The sequence below is a fragment of the Ambystoma mexicanum genome, chromosome 1q (assembly GCF_040938575.1).
Source record: "Ambystoma mexicanum isolate Mex_15411 chromosome 1q, UKY_AmexF1_1, whole genome shotgun sequence".
NCBI classification, from domain to species: domain Eukaryota; kingdom Metazoa; phylum Chordata; class Amphibia; order Caudata; family Ambystomatidae; genus Ambystoma; species Ambystoma mexicanum.
In genome coordinates, this window is record NC_090922.1 from 120,018,556 (window position 1) to 120,033,710 (window position 15,155).

Genomic DNA, 15,155 nt, shown 5'->3' on the forward strand with positions numbered 1-15,155 from the left:
GAAGGAAGAAGAAGAAAAGGAAAAAGAAATGGAAATATGGAGGAGGAGGATAATATCTGAGACAGCTAAAAAATATGAAGAGGGGAAGGTAATAGAGAGTATAGTAGAAAGAGAAAGGGTGAAATGGGAAAGGAAGAGGGAGGATGAAAGGATATTGGAACAGATGAGCAACGAAGTAATGGAGGAATTAAAAAGGAAAAGAGAGGAAAATAGTAGGGAATTGGAGGAAAGAAGTGAAGAAGGAAGAGAAGGGAGAGGTAAAGAGAGTGAAAGATGGGGAGATGTATATAAAAGTAGGGAGGTAGCAACGACATCAGCACTAGGGGGGACAGTTGGTAAAAACGAAAGGGGAGAAAGAGACCTAATAGATTTAAAAACAGTAACAATAAAAGGGAAAAAGGCAGAATGGGGGGTGGAATTTATAAATGATTTTTGCAGTGAGGAGGAAGAAGGAGTGGAGAAGGATGGAAGAGGGAGTGAAAGGGAAAGCTTAGATAAACTGTACCTCACTAGAACAAACATAGATTCGCCCTGGATAAGTAGAAGAGGGGAGGAGCTGGAGAGAAGTAAGGAGGAAACGAAAAGAATAGAGGAAACACAAACCAATGAAACCACGCCACCAACATCTCCATCACGCCGCCCTCCCACGTCACTACCTACGTGTTCAACCACCGCACGCTCTCTGCACAGAATAAAGCTCGCGCCCTTCATGAACGAACTTACACCGTATGCATGTCGGCTTAGGGACCTCCCTAGTCGCAGGCAAGACAGACAAATAAACATACCCTTATTGAACACAGGAAATGATGAAAGAAGGGGAAAGGAAGAAGAGGGAGGTAGGGGCAGAGGTAGTAAGGAAGAATTTGAAGTAGTAAAAGAAATGGGGGAAGAGGAGGGGTGTGAAGACTCAATATCATGGAGCGTAAAGGGTGACACAAGACAGAATTTAATGCCACTGCTGGAGAGAGGAGGGGTTAGACCACAATATGTACCTTGGAAACATACGGATAAGGAAAATATAAAATGTAGGCTCCCATCACTAAGTGGAGGTGCGGGTAAGTGGATATATGAAATGGAAAAACACACCGCAGGACAGAAACTAGCAGTAGGAGATGTGAAGGGCCTGTTAATATCAATATTAGGGGATAGAGCGGATGACATTTGGAAAAGAGCGGGATTCCATGGGGTAACAATAACAAACACATCGCATGATGGGGCACCATTTGCAAACTGCAGACATGCGCTATGGCAGGCACTGAGAGTGCAGTACCCAGACACCTCAGACATAGGAGCCATTACTTCCCGTAAGATGGGTGAAAATGAGGATCCTGTTGATTATATCCAGGACATTCAAGAGAAGTGGCGCATGGAGACTAGAGAACAATGGGACAAGACACCAGCCATATTTTATCATATACTAGTACAAGGGCTCCCAGAAGGAGTTCAGAAACAGCTAAAGAAAGTAGTAGGAATGGAAGCAAAACCATGGCCAGAAATACAACTGACTATAGTACATCACTGCAGGACATGGCAAGGAAAGATGAAACAAAAGGAGGAGGACAGGAAAACAGAAGAGGCCAAATTAGTACAGAAAAAACTTACTAAATACACAATGGAAGGGGCACTAATAACTACGCCCACACCAATGACCCAAAGCCCAACGCAAGTAGTGGCTGCACAAGATCCAGCTCAAATAGCGCCCCCACAAGGTGTAATACAGCAAGTGCCGCCTCTGCAATTACACACACCGAACATGGGAGGAGGGTACCCAATGCAAGGAACTGGGTATTATAGTTATAACAGAGGGAGAGGAGGGTTTATGAGAGGGAGAGGATATGGATATAATACCCAACAACAAGCTGGGGGACTCAGGAATAACTACTCCACAGGGCAACCCGTATACCAAGACAACGCAGGGAGCTTCCCATGGCAAAACAGGGAACCACCCGTGTGTTGGAGCTGCGGAATATTAGGACACATGTCACGTACATGTAGGGTCAGGCCAGGAACACCAGCATGGAATGAGCAAGCACAACCTAGGACATCACAAGAACAGCAGGGCATACAACAGCAGCAGATGTCACAACAAGGGAGTGGCCAACCACAACAACCACAACAACAAATAACACAGTATCTGCCACCGCCACAACAACAAGTAGCGTTAATACAACCACCACCACAAAATGAACGAACACAATTGGGTGGGGTGACGGTGTTGGGACACAACCCTTACACAGGGAATGGCCAATCATTGTACCCCCAATAGGACAGCCCACAGACGGCCTTGGTGTGTCCCATCCTGTCAGTAACACCTAATAGTGCGGAGGAGCCACGCATAGAGGTAACGATAGGTGACAAAAAATTATCATTTCTTGTTGACACCGGGGCGACCCGGTCTTGCATAAGGGAAGGTAAATTTAAGATGTCAGGCGAAGCCATGAACACCCAAGGATTTTCTGGGGCTAAAGGGTTGGTTCCATTTACTGATAACGTTCCGTTATCTATTGGAGATTATGATCTGTCAGTTCCACTTTTGTATTATAGTGCCTCGCCAGTAAATATACTGGGGAGGGACATAATGAACAGGTTGAACATGACGATCTCGTTTACAGAGGATGGCATAATTTGCTCTACTCCAGGGATTAACATGCTCGCAGCACGACAGATTTTGCAAGCATACTGTGGACAGACAGCGATTAGGGCGGAGCCAGTAGATGGCGAGATATTTCAATATGGCACTGACATGGCATTTGCATGGATGCCAGGGATAGAAGGGAAAATATGGAGGAGACCAGCAGCCTATCTATTTCGACCAGAAACACCAGGTAATGAACTAGAAGGGAAGGTGTTTGCAGTGGACATTGAGAGCATTATTGCAACAGCTGATTATGTTGCTGTGCACGCCCAAGATAACGAAGGGAGAGCTTGGAGGGCGGTGATAGCACTAGCAGAAGGGTGTAGGCTGACCCAGGTGTCAGATGAAGAGCTGTTCTCAGAAGAAAAGGAAGAAAATGAAATGGTGTTCATGATGAGCGTAGAAATATGGCTAAGAGTGGCTCACAAACAAGTAGCACAGAAAATTGCAATGGCACTTGAGGCACCCGCAGGCACCCCAGTCCCATTTTTTAAGGAGGATATGTCAAAGGTGCCCAAATCATTATGGACTATTAGCCCTTATGACGTAGGATGCATAAAAAGCATAGGGGGTGTAAGGATAAAGTTGAAAAAGGGTGCCATATTACCAAGAGTGAAACAGTACCCATTGTCAAAAGAGGCAGATGAGGGCATATATGAAACCATAACGGCCCTTATAAACAATGGCATATTGGTCCCCTCAGAATCACCATGTAACACAGCTGTGTACCCGGTGCGCAAGGCTAAAGGGGGGTCTTGGCGCTTCATACAGGACCTCAGACCCTTGAACAACATAGTAGAAGCAGAGTATCCAGTAACAGCAAACCCGGCCACAATATTGTGTGGCATTCCGGCAGAAGCATCACGTTTTACAGTGATTGACCTTAAAAATGCTTTTTTCTCAATACCATTACACCCAGACTCGCAAGATTTGACAAGCTTTACTTACCGAAATACAAAGTGGAAACATACCAGATTACCACAGGGGTATTGTGAATCACCCTCAATTTTCAATAGAGTAATACAGATGGATTTGGGTAACGTTGAGGTGGAAAGCACAGTGTTACAGTATGTGGATGACATAATAATTTGTAGTACAAACGAAAGCAAATGTAGACAGGACTCCTTAAAAATGTTGACAATATTGGCTGAGAAGGGGTATAAGGTAGACATGGAAAAGATACAATACTGTCAGGAACAGGTACTTTACATTGGCCAACTGATATCTCAACATGGAAGAAGGATTGCACCACAAAGAGCACAGGCCATCTCAAGCACTCCCGTGCCACAGACTGTGAGAGAACTACAGCAATTTTTGGGGCTGTGCAACTACTGTAGAGCATGGGTATTTGATTACAGCTCATACATAGGACCCCTGCTTGAGGGTTTGAAGGAAGCAAATAAAGGGGAGAAAAAGTTGGGATGGACTATGGAAATGAGGGAGGCATTTGACGAATTAAAAGACGCAATATCAACTGCTCCAGTACTGGCATCCCCAGACTATGAGCGGCGCTTCTTTATTTTCTCACATTGCGACTCAGCAGTGATGAAAGCAGTATTGGCCCAAAAAACTAGCATGGGCTATAAACCAGTAGCATTTTACAGCGGTCACTTAGACCCTATAATGTTAGGCCAATTCTCTTGTGAACAAGGTCTCGCTGCAGCTGCTTTTGCAGTAGAAAAAGCATCAGCAATAACTATGGGGTGTCCAACTACACTATTTGTGGAACATGCACTATTTGCGATATTGAATAAACCTAAGTCCACACTAACAACACAGAGGGCATCAGGTTATGAGATTATTTTGTCTAAAGCTGAATTAGCAATTGTTAGATGTAGCACGGTTAACCCTGCAAGGTTCCTAGCAGAAGTAATTGAAGAAGGAGATTACGCCCACGACTGCACCCAAGTAACTGAACTATACTCATGTACTAGGAAAGTTGAAGAAAACGCACTAGAGGGAGGTGAGCTTTTGTTTATTGATGGGTCATCAACTATTGATCAAGGAGATGGGATTAGAAGGACTGGGGCAGCTGTAGTAAAAATGATGGAGGCGCCGGTGTGTGTGGCTATGAAGTGTGTACAATTACCACAGCATTACTCTGCTCAAGCGGCGGAACTCGTTGCACTCATATTGGCATTAAAGGAAAGTTTTAATAAAAGAGTGACCATATATTCCGACAGTGCATATGTTACATCCACTGTCCACTCAGGGCTATCAAAATGGAGAAGAAGAGGGTTTAGGAGAGCTGATGGCACTCCAGTACAACATGCCCTCTTGTTGGCTGAACTAATTGAAGTAATAAACGATCCCCAAGAACTAGCCCTAGTAAAATGCACCGCACACACCAATGGAGAAGACTATGTATCAAAAGGAAATGCAGCAGCAGACGCACATGCGAAATATGCTGCATATTTTGGTGAGATATGGAACCCCACCGACTCACAGAGAGGGAGAGGGAGGGGAATAGCGAGGGAGATGTTAATAAGAGAAGGGTACACCCATCTCCCAGCCACACAGATTATGGAGCTACAAGCGGCTGCACCAATGGCCGAAAAAGAAGTATGGGTGAAAAGAGGATGCACAATGTCACCAACTGACGCACTATGGCGCCAGGGTGGCACTGGGAAAGTTGTAATACCGTTGGCACTGTTAAATACCGCCCTGAGCCAATTACATCACCCTGCCCATACAGGCAAGGAAATAATTGCAGCACGAATTAGAGAAGATTGGTTTTGTCCCGAGTTAACCTCTCATGTGTCAAATTTTATCAGCAATTGCCTCACATGTCAACAGTTTATGGCCGGCCATACTTTAAAAGTGATAAGAGGTACAATACCCCGGCCAGAAGGGCCTTTTCGGCACCTTCACATTGACTATGTTGATATGATCAACATCTGTCAAGGCAATAGGTATATGATTGTAGTAGTATGCCCATTTTCTAGGTGGATTGAAGCAGGGCCCTGTTCACACCCTGATGCGTTTAGAGCAGCCAAATTCATAGTAAGGGAGGTCTTCCCCAGATGAGGAGTGTGCGAGGTGTTAAGATCAGATGCTGGAACATTTCGTTTGCGAAATGGGGCCCATTGTCTGATCTTAACACCTCGCACACTCCTCATCTGGGGAAGACCTCCCTTACTATGAATTTGGCTGCTCTAAACGCATCAGGGTGTGAACAGGGCCCTGCTTCAATCCACCTAGAAAATGGGCATACTACTACAATCATATACCTATTGCCTTGACAGATGTTGATCATATCAACATAGTCAATGTGAAGGTGCCGAAAAGGCCCTTCTGGCCGGGGTATTGTACCTCTTATCACTCGAGCGCATACGGGGCGGGTCCACCAGCAATCAAGAAAAAGACGAAAGTACGGAATTGGGAAAGGAGAACTCCTGCAAACTTGCCAAAGGTGACCACGTACTACTTCGCAATTTCAATAGAAGGTGGCATGAGAAGAGGTTCACTGGCCCCCATCTGGTAGAGGACGTATCAACAAGAGCAGTAAAACTAAAGGATAAGCGTGCATGGAATCACCTACATGATGTAAAGATCTACAAACTGCAGACCCGCCCCAGCGCCAACGACAGAGCAATTGGAAGAACAGCAACCACATCCCCTACAGCGGAAGAAAGTTCAACCACAGACAACGACCCAATTGTTCCCTCGGAGACAATAACTGACGAAGAAGGGAGTGATCCCCATACTGCCCACCCCATGATCACTCGCTCAAAGAGTAAAAATACTTCCGCCATTTGAGCACAAACCCCCCCCCCATTGACTGCTAAGTACAGTTGTAACTAAAACTGAAGGACATGATTGCACTAATACACATGTAAACACGTGAATGTTCTCTTTTTTCTCTCGCACATACAGGAACTGCGTAATATTGTATTGTTAAGAAAACTAATTAACAAATTCAGTGTGCAGGTGTAAATGGTGCTGCCAGACGATAACTACCCAGAAGAATTGTCACACCAATTTGTATACGAAATAAAGAGGCCAACATACTTAAAAAGGAGAAGGGTACGTGTGTACTACACAGCCTTCCTCCTGGCCATAGAATATCACATGCCCCACCTCCGCCCATACTTGCCAGTCCTAAAAGACCCATCACTTAGAGTAGCGTGGGAGCAGCTCTTCGCCTGGGCACTGAATGACTACTTGATAGGTAGAGCTTAAAAGTAACAAAACTAACATCTAATAACCAGCACTTTTGAGAATTTTCAGGCGGGCAACTGTAACGTCGCAAGAATAAGCTGCCAGGACCGCAGCAAGGTAAGAGCAAAATGCCGGTGAAATTAGCATATGTAATAAAAATAATAGGGATTTTTATGATCACCGGGTTCTTGGCTGCTTCTGTCTGGCAGTACAGCTATGCTATTGATTTTATTGCTGCACCCAAACTTAATATACCCCCGTCCCCTGCTGCAACAGGTGATACGTCAGGTGGTAATAGTAATTTTGCACCCAAGCAAAATAGAGTTAAACGCAGCACATACTCAGACAATAAAGGTATTGATAATTATGTACAAGACTCAGCACACGTCACAAACAACATATGGTACCAACACATGACCCGCATTGGTAAACAGACAACTGAGGATAGCTGTTACGTTTGCTCATTAATACCATACGCCATGAGCGCTTCACGAACATTTGTTGCCACAGAAATAGATGAAAAAACAGCACAGTGCGTAATATATTTGGCCCTGTTCCAAACAAAAGGAAGATTTCAAGGAACAGTAGTGCACATGACATGGAAAACACGAGACTCATACCCATATGAAAACAACTTCCTCAAGACCTATCTAAGTTATCACAAGACCAGTTTACATGCTGAAGCATTCAGGTACATAACAAGTGGCCCTGCAAAAGGAGAAACAAAGAAGGTAACACTGCAGTACCTACCATGTGATTGGTACGCCACTGAAGTTCCGGGTAAACAAGGATGCTGGGAAAGGCCGCTACTGACGATAACAGGAAAGGTGTTCCTGGGCAACAGCTGGGAGATAGGAGTGATTGGCAGCAACATGGTAACAAAAGAAACTATCTCAACTATCGAGACACACAATCATCGATGTTGGACGACGTGGATCAAGTATGTACCAATGCTCACATGGGTAGAAGAAGATGAAGACCCGATAACTATACTACCATTGACTGCACCCAAAGTATGCTATCAGCATAAAGGAGAGGTGGACGTAGGATATAACACCAATTGTGCAAACGTGATGGAGTTACCTGAGGGGGGAGCGGGAACAGCAGTAATAATGGACCATTATTGGGCCTGTGGGGAAAAGGCATATCATACATTGCCTCCCCTGTGGAATGGTGTGTGCACAATGGTACACGTCAATGTGCCATCACTAGTGGTACCTAAGAAGCATGTCGATGTGGCGAAATTTCCTAAAATGGATGAAGGGGATAAGAGAAGAAAGAGATCTGCACCACTCCAGAAGGAGCAAGGAAACAGGACCAACAGCAATGATACTGTCCTAAACAGGAGAAAAAGACAAGGAGAGCCATTGACAGGAAATTACCTGTGGGGAAGATCGGAAACGGAACTAACATCAATACCGCCAGAACATAGACTATTCAGCAGAGCAGCAATGTTCTTCTCCTCAATAATACATCCGGGACTGCAGGCATACGCAAACGCAAAATGGCTCCAAATAACAAGGTGGGAACTAATGATGACCATCAATTCAACAGTAAATGGGTTCAACGCAATTAAAGAGGAGCTGCGAGCTGTAAGGATGGTTGCACTCCAGAACAGATATGTATTGGACCTCCTCACAGCAATGGAAGGAGGAGTTTGTGCAAAGATAGGACAATCTTGCTGCACGTTCATACCTGCCAACGATGCTGACAACGGTACGCTGACAGAAGCAGTTTCACAATTGGCCCAGATGCACTCCAAAATGATGGACGAAAGTAACGGTGTGAACAAGGATAAGAGCTGGTTTTCACTATTATGGTCATGGATGCCATCTTGGCTGTCAGATGGACTGAAAATAATAGTGGGATGTGCTATTTTGGCTGGAGCTGCCCTGATAATAATTAGGTTTTGGAAGGCCCGGAAGGCACGCACGACTGACGAGTTGCTGGAAATGGTGGGAATGCACCCCTTAATGCCAGCAGATGACGGCCAGCATACAGGTGTGATAATACAAGAAAGGGAGAAGCTGCGCACCCAAATTATCACCAATCATCTAGACCCACCATCAGTGAAGATCGAAAACCCAAGGAACCCCCGGAGCTACATAGGAAGATGGGTATACTGTACTCCTGGAGGGACATGTGAATACATGTATTGGTCATTTGAAGATCATGTAAACCATTATGGACATCTCGGCGGGATAACTAAGATATGGAGGGTAAGAGGAGATAACGAGAAGGATATGTTTGTGGTCGACAAGTCGACCAGAGGGGGGACTGAAGTGGGAGAATGGAAGACCAGGCTCCCGTCCTTCACCTCTCGAGCTTGGCCTAGAGGGTCACGGCCCAGACACCCGCCGCGAGAAGAGTTCGTCCAGTTACCAGACGACCAGGTACCATGGTACAGGAACATACGGATGTGTCCACCTGCCTGCCCAGCAGCCCGCACTGACCGTGCCGACACCTGCGGCTCGGATCAGCTAGACTAAAAACCACACGTCGTTAGAGATGCCATGACGACCTAGACAACGGGAAGCACATCTGTATAAATATACACACTTAACATTCCCACACCAATCTACACGAAGAATATACTCAGTGCTCTGACGTAGGCGACAGGCATATTCACGGACGTGCATCTTTATTATTTTTACATAGGCTTTCAGAGTACAGAAACGCAAGACGCATCATGAACTCATCTATAACGCTTGCTCATGCTTCCCTTGAAACCCGTTACCACCGTGAGAGGTATAATGGAAACACGATATTGGTCATGGAAATATATGCCACTATAATCTAAAGCACCCATGCACGAAATGGATCACTTATGCACCAGGCCCAAGTAGGCCTCAAGCAAGAGTTCCGTGGACATTAACAAAGCAAACGTCAGGTTGCTGATCCTGCAGAATGAGCCTGGTGGAGCACCCAGCCAAGGTCGCAATGTTGCAAACCCACATCCAAGAACAAATCATCAAAGGCACGATGTTGCAACCTAGCACTCCGCGTACCAACGTTAGAATCATATCTACAAATTAAACCAGACACACAGTGGAAAAACAATATTAATTGTGCAGAATTCTGCCTCAAACACGGTCCCGCCTCACGTGACCAAGCCGAACCTGACGAGATGCCAAAACCCAGGAGAGACAGGGCGTCTGGGTCCCGCACTACGAGACCCAGGCCGGGACACTTGAAAGGCTCCATGGACACCTGCTACAGTGGGAACGGTCAGCTCCCACCTATGAATAAATCCTCACATTGTCTGCATGAACCCATATTGAAACATTGTTGCAAACACGGGTACACCGAGAGCTGGGAACAACGGTGGTCCCAGGCTGGGGAGCTCACGGATGCACCAATCAGAACATGGGGCTCTTATCTCACACGTCATTAACATTAGCCAATCCTCAGGGGTCTTCATGTAACAATTCTTATGTATCTAATTGAAGGGACAACCCAGATATACCACCTGACTACACCTTGACCACTAATATCATTCTCTATATGTGTACTATACTAACCCTACCACTCGAGCAACCAATTATGAGTGGCGGTAGGTTTTTGTTAACTTTTTGAAGTGACGCAAGTAGCGCGTCATATTACAGTAAAAAGGGCCTGCGAGCCCCACGATTGTGTGTGTGTCAGGACGAACGCGTACGCTCCTTGACCCATCCCTGCCGTTTGCATAATAAACAGCAGAAGTTGCCTTGCTCCTTGTGTGTGCCTCATACTCTGTCTCGATCCGAGATATACACGGGAGGAGTTGGGGCCTCCCTGCCCGGAGGTCTGCGGGCGGCCCGGCCGACCCCGGCAGAATTTCACCCCGACAAGGTGTTGAAAAAAGTGGCGATTTAAGTAAAGGTTTAAAGGTTGTTTCATAAGCCTGGTAAGTATTGACTGTCATAATGAGACTTGTCATAATGGGAGATACTCCTCTCGTGCATTTATGTAAGACATTGCCGAAGCACATGCCCAAGCTCAAACAGTATAAAGCGGAATGGGTGAAAAGCAAAGCAGATAAAATGTTCAATGTCGTGGCCACAAGGGGGGATCACTGTCAAAAGCAGTATTGCAACACATGACCGCATACTTGCACGCTGCGTACACGGGCAAGCAATTGGAAAAAAGATTTGCGATCCTACAGCTCTGGAAAATGTACCAAGAAGAGAGGGAAGATTTGCCACCTGAGGAGTGGATGCTTAGCCAGTGTAAGGCGGAAGGTGTTGATCCCTCAGTTTGCCTTACCTTGCCTGACGAGAAAGGTGCTAGTGCTGTAGAAATGGGGTTGTATCCTTTAAAGGAACTGAAAGCGGTGACAGGGTATATTAACCCAATATACGAACCTCCCTCTATTAGCAGTCATGATAGTCCAGAGGAGAATAAAAGAAAAGAAGAGATCTATAAGATCATACAGGACAAGGAAGAAAAAAGTGAGGGGTCGAATGTGTCGACAGAAATAGAAAGGGAGAGATGGAAAGGAGAGAAGGATAAGGCTGATGAAGTAGTGCTTGTGCAGCACAAATGGATGGGTAGACAGATATTACTCAAGTTAGATGGGAAAAGCATCGAGGAAGTTAGGCAAAGAGAAGATAAGGATGAACAAGATAGAAAAGACAGGGAACGAGAGAAGAGATTGAAGGAAGACCAGCACAAAAAAAGAGCAGGATGTGGGGCGAACAGATATATCAGGAGGAGCAAGAGGAAAAAGAAGTACGGGCAGAATGTCGCAGCCAATTCCTCCAGCGCAGAAGCAGCACAAACTCTTGCCTCCCCTTGGCGGTCCTGGCGCCTGGATTGTGTAAAACACAGGCCACCGTGACACCCATGGAGAAAGAGGGTTAGGGTCCATGGATTGGATAGGTAGGGGGAGGTTAGGGAAACTGGGTAGAGGGTTAGGGGAAGGTAATGGATAGGGAATGGGAACAAGGGGTAGGTATGCTCCTCGGCTCTTTGTTAAACGGGAAATCATATCGTGCCTCCTTCTGATATATATTGGCCTAAGCCTAGTTGCTCTGCAAATAAAACCGCGTTTCAAAGTTCCGATTTTGGAACGACTTCGCCGCCATTTTATAATCGCCTGCCATTTTGATTTCTGTTCGTATGTGATTCTCTGTTCTAAAATGGTGGTCTGTGTTTTCAACTTGTACCGAGCCTTCCCGACCTTTGCATCTATCGAGGTGGGCAGTTTTGCCGAAATCACCAACCACGAGGGTCCTTAGTTGTCTTTAGTAATCCGATCGGACCTCCTTTAGTTCTTTGACCAGGTGAGTTGTGACCCGATTCTTAAGTATCCTGATAAATTTGATTTGGCAAATTGTAATCGCGAGCGCAATTATTGACCAGGAAACACCAGGTATCTTATATGCCTGAGAAATTGTCTGCCTGCTTTAGGGCATTATTCTGCAGAAACAGACAATCTTTGGAATGTAGCCGTCTGGTGCCACAGGAGGGGTCGCCGGCTTGTACTATGTACTGTAAGCATGGCATTGGTAGTGTAGTGTTTAATGATATTTGGCACAGACAAACTAGACATGCTTCCGAACTTCAGTGGCCAACCAATGGTAGCTTTGAGAGCCCTTGTATAGAATATTTAGAGTCTATATTGTTGAAGAAAAAAGCTAGACCTGCAGCATCTGATGTATTTCAAAATTGGAAGAAAGAAGCTATGCAGCAACTTAAAAGTAGAGAGAAATATGCGCGCCGATATATGTCCAACGCAGAGAAAGCATTGTTGTGTGATCAAAGTAAACAATCAGAGACAGTTAGAAATATGGATAAGCTTTTCAACTTGGCATTCAGAAAATATATCCGTCTAAAGATTTTCATGTGTCTGATGAATTAATTGACAAAATTCTAAATGAACGAAGGCCTGGTGCCACTGCGCCACCTCCCTATGTACCTATTCCTGTTGCTTTACCTCTTCCTGCTGTCGGTCCTCCTCTCGTAGTAATTCCCGCTCCTCCTATTGCTCCTCTTCCTCCGGTTATTGTTCCTCCTCCTATCGTTGCTCCTCCACCTGCACCTCCGCCTTTCCTAATGTTACAGGTCTGGTAGATTTGTCTTCTGCACCAGTGATAACACCTTTGTTACCAATTGTGCAAGATTTGTCTTCTCTTCCTCTTCCGAGTGATTCTGTTCCACTTGTAGTTGATAAAGGAGATGAATCAAAGATTGTAACTCGCAATACAGTGTCTAAAGAGAGAAAGCGCGATTTGACTGCATGGGCTAGACAGTGCATAGAGAAGGGTGAACAATCTGATGTTTTTGCCACACTCTCTAATCTAGAAAGTTTTCCTGAGAAAAATGTTTTTATTGAAGGACTGGGAATTCATTTATCTGTAATGTGGAACATACTGGATAATGTAGATCTCCCAGAAGGGTTGAGGGATTTGAATGTTTTAGCATATTCAAGAGATACTGCAGAGAAAGTATATGAGCACGTTGAGAGGGTTTTTGAGGATAGAAGGGAGTTAGAAAGGTTACGGAATGAAGAAACTGATGGTGATAGTTTGAGCGCTATTTTTGTACAGAAACGGTTCCTTCCTCTTTGTAAGTCGATGAGTGAGGAAACACGAATTTACAAGAAAGATGCAATTAGATGGATTTCAGACATGTCGATATCTCCCGTAGAAGTATATGACACGTATAGTCAGTATACGCCAGAAATGCAGAGGAAAGTGATACAGGTTATGGTAGAATACCTACAGGGTGAATGTATAAAAAGAAAGATTTATTGTCCCACAGAAAAATGGAATATCTACAAGAGAGCTTTTTCATCTGACACTCCTTCAGCTGCTTTTGCGCTTGATTTAGCTCTTCTGCTCAGTAAGCGTTTGGAGTTTCCTATCTCTCAGTTGCCTATGAGAAAAGTTCCTCCGACATTTGTCCCAAAAGTTGAGGTTCCAGCTGACGCCGCAGCAGGTACTGCTGCTTATGACATTCCTGCACATTATGTATCACAGTTTGTTCACGTCCCGTTCTCAAGACAGGAAGTGAACACCATCAGACAATCCATCCAAGATATTAAAAAGAATCCAACAGGGTTCTATAAAGAGATAGAATCTGTCTTACAGTCGTCAGTATTCACTCTGAGCGAGATAGATTTGTTATTTCCTGTGCTCCTACCCATTGATTTGTGGAAACAAATTAGGACTGTAGATGATGCAGCAGGCTTAGGGGACACATGGGATAATATAGTTAGACAAGATAGAGATAGACCAGCTGGTGAGAGACCGCCACAGGTAATACTGACTTTGCCTGATAGAATAGTGATGAAACTAAAAGCCATAATCCCTGAGAGAAGGATTGTCTGGGACAAACTTACTGCTTGTGTCCAAGGAAAGTCTGAGGGTGCTACCGAATTCTTTAATCGGTTTGAACAAGTGTTTTCAGATTTTAGTGGACAAGATTTGAGCACAGAGTCTGAAAAACGACTATTTGTAGACAAATTTGTGCATGGATTGCTACCTGACATCCAGTCACAAATTATGACCTCTGAGAGCGCTTGGCAAGCTAAGTCTCAATCTGAAGTATTGCATATGGCTCAGTATTATGAAAACCGAGTCAATAATGAGAAAGAGAGGATCAAAAAGAGAAAGGGAGACCTGAAACCGAAAGTTCTATTGCAACAGATTGTTAGCGGTCCTAGAGGGCAAGTACACAGTTTAGTGGACAGTATGCTCCACAGGGTAATGTACCGTTGGGTCCTGTACACGCAAACCAATGTAGCTATTGCAGACAAGAGGGTCATTGGCGAGCACAATGCCCGATCCTCCAGCAGAGGTCGAATAACACATTTGGTACCATGGGTAGATGATCCAGAGGCCGCCCTGGGGCGGAGGTTCTGGTGGAAGCCAGTTTTCTCAGAATTCACAACCCTTTTCACATGACAATCAGTCACCAAGTGTGGATAATAGAAAACTTTTTGATCATCCTTTTACTGCATATCTCTCTGAAGACCTTTCCTTTGATATATTGTTTCGCTAGGATTGCCCGAAGAAGGGTTTGGAACCGACACCTATTCCCGTTACTCAGAAAGGTCCCTACGTTGAAATGATAGTGCGAAATAGGAAACATCTATTCTTGATAGATACAGGAGCACAGAAGTGTTCCATTGACCATTCGAGGGGTTCCAAACATTCCACTGTCAGGGCAAAACAATGTTTCTGTAGGGTTTTCTGGTACACCAGTGGTTAGTCCGGTTTCTTCGCTGGTACCGATTATACTGGATCCATTCACTGATCACTATCCGTTTCTTTTGACAACGAACTGTGGAGAGAATTTGTTGGGGTTGAATCTGTTGAAGGAATTAAATGCAGTAATTCATTGTTCTTTGGATGGAGTACGTTTGACGATTTCA